Source organism: Gastrolobium bilobum, unplaced genomic scaffold (genome assembly GCF_033153095.1).
Source record: "Gastrolobium bilobum isolate Gb01-03AN ecotype WA unplaced genomic scaffold, APGP_CSIRO_Gbil_v1 utg500, whole genome shotgun sequence".
Taxonomy (NCBI): domain Eukaryota; kingdom Viridiplantae; phylum Streptophyta; class Magnoliopsida; order Fabales; family Fabaceae; genus Gastrolobium; species Gastrolobium bilobum.
In genome coordinates, this window is record NW_026896335.1 from 2,109,210 (window position 1) to 2,115,434 (window position 6,225).

At 38.3% G+C, this 6,225-nt stretch overlaps 1 pseudogene; it reads left to right on the plus strand.

Annotated features, from left to right (window-relative positions):
• The first annotated feature begins 429 nt into the window (after nt 1-429).
• Nucleotides 430-5,564, plus strand: LOC133299011 (geraniol 8-hydroxylase-like; annotated as a pseudogene).
• Nucleotides 5,565-6,225: the final 661 nt, after the last annotated feature.

Below are 6,225 nucleotides of genomic sequence, written 5' to 3' on the forward strand. Positions count from 1 at the left end.
CCAAACGTTCCCTTAGAACTTGTGATGGGATAGGATAATTTATACTATCGTGTCTGTATCCATTGTTTGGTGAACTTAAATGATAGGATAAACTTATCAGGTTGGGTCAATTTATCCTTAGAGCTTGGGTTATAAAGCAATAAAATAGGATAGTAAAATTTAATTATTTTTTTTATTTCCCAATTCATTCCTAAAAAATGAAAGCGTCCTTCTGTAACCAAACCCCTTCCCATGCACCGTGTTTCGATTTCAAAATCTCATATTCACAATCACAGTTCCATAACCATTGTCCTAAAGGAGTGTTAAATATTCTTTATTGCTCTTCTTCTCTTCAACTATAGGAGACAACAAACTCTCATCCCTTTCCTAAAAAACCCTAATGAAAATATATTTTTTTTGGGTTCCTTTAGGCTTCTAGTTCTCGTGGATATGGAGGTGGTGGATATGCTGAAGTTGGCGAATACTATTTTCTCTCTGGATTTGGTTCACTCTACAGGTTCAGCCGGAGAGTTCAAGGAGTTGGTGACAAAAATCATGAAAGAGGTTGGAACGCCAAACTTGGCTGATTATTTCCCTATTCTGAAGATGGTTGACCCACAGGGTGTTAGAAGACGCACTGGTAGTTACGATAGTAAGAATATTGACATCTTTTGGGGCTTGATCAATCAACGATTGAATTTAAGAGAAGGCAAATCCACAGGCTTGGACACCATGAATGACATGTTAGACACCCTGCTCAACATTTCTCAAGAGAACAGTCACGAAATGGACAATTTACAAATTGAACATTTATTTCTGGTAACGTATCCTTTCATCACTTCCTCTTTTTTGGAGTCCTTTTACAATTTTCTATATAAAAAAAATCACTCCGAGATAAACCCAACTAGTGAGTGTAGGTAGAGGTAATACTTATACACAGTCTTATTCTTGCATAATTACAAAAATGCTGTGTTTTCTGGATTCTATATAAATGATATATATGTGATCTTTGATTTTGTTAGCAATGCTACTTTTGATTTTACTGTTCCCGATTTTCTCATTCGGTAATTATATTATGGAATATTAGACTTTGTTTGTTGCTGGAACGGATACAATTACATCTACATTAGAGTGGGCAATGGCCAAGCTACTTCGCAACTCAGAAGTTATGTTGAAAGCAAAAAAAGAGCTTCGGCAAACCATTGGCATAGGTAACCCAATGGAGGAAACTGATATTGCAAAACTCCCTTACTTAAAAGCAATAATAAAAGAGACTTTTCGATTGCATCCTCCAGTTCCATTTTTAATCCCTCGAAAAGCCAAAACAAATATAGAAATATGTGGCTATTGTTGGAAATTTAATTCCTCTAATATCAAACTTTTAATAAAAACAAAACAAGTGTTACAACATTATTACTAATTCTTTCTCAAACTCTCTCTTCTTCCTCTAAGAGTATTTCAATACTATTTTTCTCACACACTCATCTCAAGTGCTGCGGCACTTTCTCTTCTTTCTTTCTTTTAAGTGTTGCTGCCTTTCTACATGCTGAACAATCACAACATTCATATATATAGTTTTTAGCAACCGACTTTTTCTTAATATAATATTATAAATCTTGCTAATAGTCATATAAGATGACAACCGACTTTGAGTTATCTTTTGCTACAACTTTCTATAACTTTCATTTTTTTATTATTAAATTGTTTGTCGGTAATCCATCAAGAATGGCGCAGGCTCTTCTAGGAGATGATAGAAGTCTTGTAGATTCTTCTCCTATGGCGGTTGTAGCTTCCACATGATCCTAGCTTGGCTGTGAATGATGTTGCAAAGCTAAATTTGATTTCTAACACTCTCCCTCAAACAGTACATACACTATCTCTGCTAGATTTGACCAAATAATCTTTGATTTTTCACTTTGCTCATTCTCCATAGTATCTTCTTTCTCTTGCTTTTCAGGAACATCAACGAGTATTTGTTTTTCTTTTACTGAAATTATTTCTTCAATATTTGTCTTCTTTGTTGGTACTCTCCCTGACTTGTTGTTGTTGCTTCTTGGCTTCACTTCCTGAGTTTCAATTTCTTTATTGAAGCTGCTTCTTCTTGTTGATGGTGTAGATGTAGGAATTGTTGGAGTAGGACTTAGTGGAAGAGTTTGGTCATTTCCTTCTTTAATTGTTTGCTCTTCTGAGTCATCAGCACCTTTAAAGAATATGCCTTCAACTTTCTTTTCTTCAGCTACTATATGCTTTTTCTTGGTTGTCGTTATTTCATCCAATATGAAATTTCTTTGGAGTTCTATTTTTGATTCTGACAGTGTCAGTACTGCTTCATTCTCCTTTTCTTCTTTCTCATCATTTTCTTTCATCAAATCGAATTTATTTATCCACTCAGCAGCTTCTTTATCTTCTTCCATATCATCAATATTATCAGCTTCAGCTTCAGCTTCACCTTCTCGTTGTTCTCCTTCTTCTTCTTCTTCAGTCTCTGATTTTTCTTACTCCAATTCATTCTGGATATCGAGTTCTGATTCTGGATTGCTTGATTCTGTGTCATCATCAATAAGACAAGCTTCAGGTAGATAATTTGCTTTAAATGCCTTCTCAAAGTCCTTCCAGCTTGCATCAAGATTGGACCATATCCATTGTTGATACCAATGAAACGCGCTACTTCTGAGCCTTCTTATAGCTTCCATCACCTTTTCATCTTCATCGATTTTCTCTGCCTGAATTCAAACAGATTAACCATCTTGCAGCTTCATCTTCATTTCCACAAAATTTTGGAATCTCCATCACGGCTCCCAGAACCTGGCTTTGAAACTCTTCTTTTTTACGGTGCTTCAGCACTTCTTTTCACCACAGCTCCCAGATCGAGGGCTCTGATACCAATTGCTGGAAATTTAATTCCTCTAATATCAAACTTTTAATAAAAAACAAAACAAGTGTTACAATATTATTACTAATTCTTTCTCAAACTCTCTCTTCTTCCTCTAACAGTATTTCAATACTATTTTTCTCACACACTCATCTCAAGTACTCTCTCTATTTCTCATCTCAAGTGCTGCGGCACTTTCTCTTCTTTCTTTCTTTTAAGTGCTGCTGCCTTTCTACACACATATGCTAAACAATCACAACATACATATATATAGTTTTTAGCAACCGACTTTTTCTTAATATAATATTCTAAATCTTGCTAATAGTCATATAAGATGACAACCGACTTTGAGTTATCTTTTGCTACAACTTTCTATAACTTTCATTTTTTTATTATTAAATTGTTTGTCGGTAATCCATCAAGAATGGCGCAGGCTCTTCTAGGAGATCATAGAAGTCTTGTAGATTCTTCTCCTATGGCGGTTGTAGCTTCCACATGATCCTAGCTTGGCGGTGAATGATGTTGCAAAGCTAAATTTGATTTCTAACAGCTATACTGTCCCAAAGGATGCACAAGTTCTAATTAATGTGTGGGCGACTGGCAGAGATTCAAGTACCTGGGATAATCCAAATCTGTTTTTACCAGAGAGATTTTTGGGATCAGATATTGATGTCAAAGGGCGTGATTTTGGGCTTGCACCATTTGGTGCTGGGCCGGAGATTTTCTGATTTTGTTGTTATATGTTGACGACATGCTTATTGTAGGGAAAGATAAATCGAGGATAGCCGCCCTGAAAAAGGCGTTGAGCTCGTCCTTCGCAATGAAGGACCTCGGCCCTGCAAAGCAGATTCTCGGAATCAAGATCATCCGAGATAGACAGAAGAAGCTACTGTGGCTGAGTCAAGAGAAATATATTGAGAAGATTCTGAAGAGATTCAGCATGGACAAAGCCAAAACAGTGAGCACCCCCTTGCCGGACACATAAAGCTGAACCAAAAACAATGTCCGAGATCTGATGAAGACAAAGATGAGATGATGAAGGTCCCTTACCAATCCGCCGTCGGAAGCTTGATGTATGCAATAGTTTGCACTAGACCCGACTTGGCGTATTCTGTTGGAATGGTAAGTCGATATTTGTCAAACCCCGGCAAAGAGCACTGGGAAGCAGTGAAGTGGATCTTCAAGTACCTCCGAGGTACGACCGACTTATGTCTCCGATTTGGAGAAGGCAAAGCCGAGTTGTAAGGCTACTCGGATTCTGATTTAGGGGGAGACGCCGACTCGAGGAAGTCGACTACAGGATATTTGATGAGATTTGCCGGAGGAGCTGTCTCTTGGCAATCAAGACTTCAGAAGTGTGTTGCATTATCGACAACAGAGGCTGAGTACATTGCCGCTACTGAGGCAAGCAAAGAAATGTTGTGGATGAAGAAGTTCCTCATGGAACTCGGCCATGATTAGGACAAGTACGAGCTGGGTTGTGACAATCAAAGCGCAATCCATCTTGCGAAGAATTCGACCTATCACTCCCGCACTAAGCATATTGACGTGAGGTATCACTGGATCCGGGATGTGGTGGAAGGTGGAAAGCTCGAACTCGTCAAGGTGCACACTGACCAAAATTGGTCCGACATGATGACAAAGCCGGTTCCAGCAAGAAAATTTGAAGACTGCTGTGAAAGAGCCGGGTTGATGCTGAAGCCGACACATTGAAGTCGGAGGGGGAGATTTGTTGGGCTTCCTCCTTCAATGCTAAGCCCAAGCCCATTTGAGGGGTTTCCTAAAAACCTTAACCCTAAATTCCACCTCCTCTATATATACTCATTAGTTGAGGGTGGAGGCTAGGTCAGATTTGAGAGAACAAATTTGAGAGAAAAATTATTTGATTGTTTGAGTAAAGCTTTATGCTTTGCATTTTGAGAGATCTCTAGAGAGAGTTTGAATGAAACATCTCTAAGGTAGTTTGATTATCACCATTGTTGGAGAGGTTGAGTTAACCACCACATTGGTGTATTTGATTATTTGTAACCATTATTTTCATAGTGAATTTCTGATCTGGACTAGGTCCCGCGTGAGTTTTTACTTCTTCATTGGAGAAGGTTTTCCCACGTTAAATCTGGTTGTGTTCTTCTTCTCTCTCCTGTTTTCGTTTTGATTTTTCCGCTGCGCTGCCTGACCTGGTGAAGTTCAGGCCGAGGTATTGCCGAGATCCGAGATCAGGATCTTGTTGATTGACTTCCGCACAAACGCCCCTGAGCCGATCTGAGGGAACCGAGTTTTCCCAACAGGTTGTAGCTTCCACATGATCCTAGCTTGGCAGTGAATGATGTTGCAAAGCTAAATTTGATTTCTAACAGCTATACTGTCCCAAAGGATGCACAAGTTCTAGTTAATGTGTGGGCGACTGGCAGAGATTCAAGTACCTGGGATAATCCAAATCTGTTTTTACCAGAGAGATTTTTGGGATCAGATATTGATGTCAAAGGGCGTGATTTTGGGCTTGCACCATTTGGTGCTGGGCGACGCATATGTCCTGGCTTGCCACTGGCTACGAGGACATTGCTCTTGATGTTGGGTTCCCTAGTCAACTCTTTTAATTGGAAACTCGAAGATGATATGAAATTACAGGATATAAACATGGATGACAAATTCGAAAATTACGATTGTAAAAGCACAAGCCTTGCGAGTTGTTCTGGTCAAAGTAAACAACTAAATATATGTTCGCAAGGGAAGGTTATATTTATAAATTTTTGTTTATAAACTCTTATCAACTACGTTATTATGTCTGACCAATCATACTTCATTCAAGAGTTCAAGAATATATGACTGATCAGACTCAGTATAATTTGTAAAAATTTATAACGTGTAATTTATAAACTATTCCCTATGTTTGTAATGTTACTTCTGTTCTGTTATGCGGTACCACGTGTACTGTTAATAATCAAATGCACCACGTGATTGCATGCTTGAAATTCGTGAATAGTTATCCCCAATTCTTCTCTGACATTGGGTGCCCCTAACCATAAGTATTATCATGTCAGTACTGCAGATTTAGTACAAAAGTTAGTAAGATTGAAAAAAAAGAAATCTACATACATGTTCACCCCTTTATGGTTAATTGCATATGATGATATGAATCCCATTTTTTTCTCACCCTTTTATCATATGACACCAATGTTTCGATCAGCATCACCCTGGCAGCTACAGCCAAGAAATTGCAGAAGCAGCATCAATATGTTGCTAAATGAATCATAACTCGGTGTCTCCGTCATAGACTCGGTAAATATCTCCTAGGCTGGCTGATAAGCTGATGTTTGAATTTTATTCTGAAACTCATAAAATAGGTGTTGAAATTATAGGGGTTCGAGGATAGA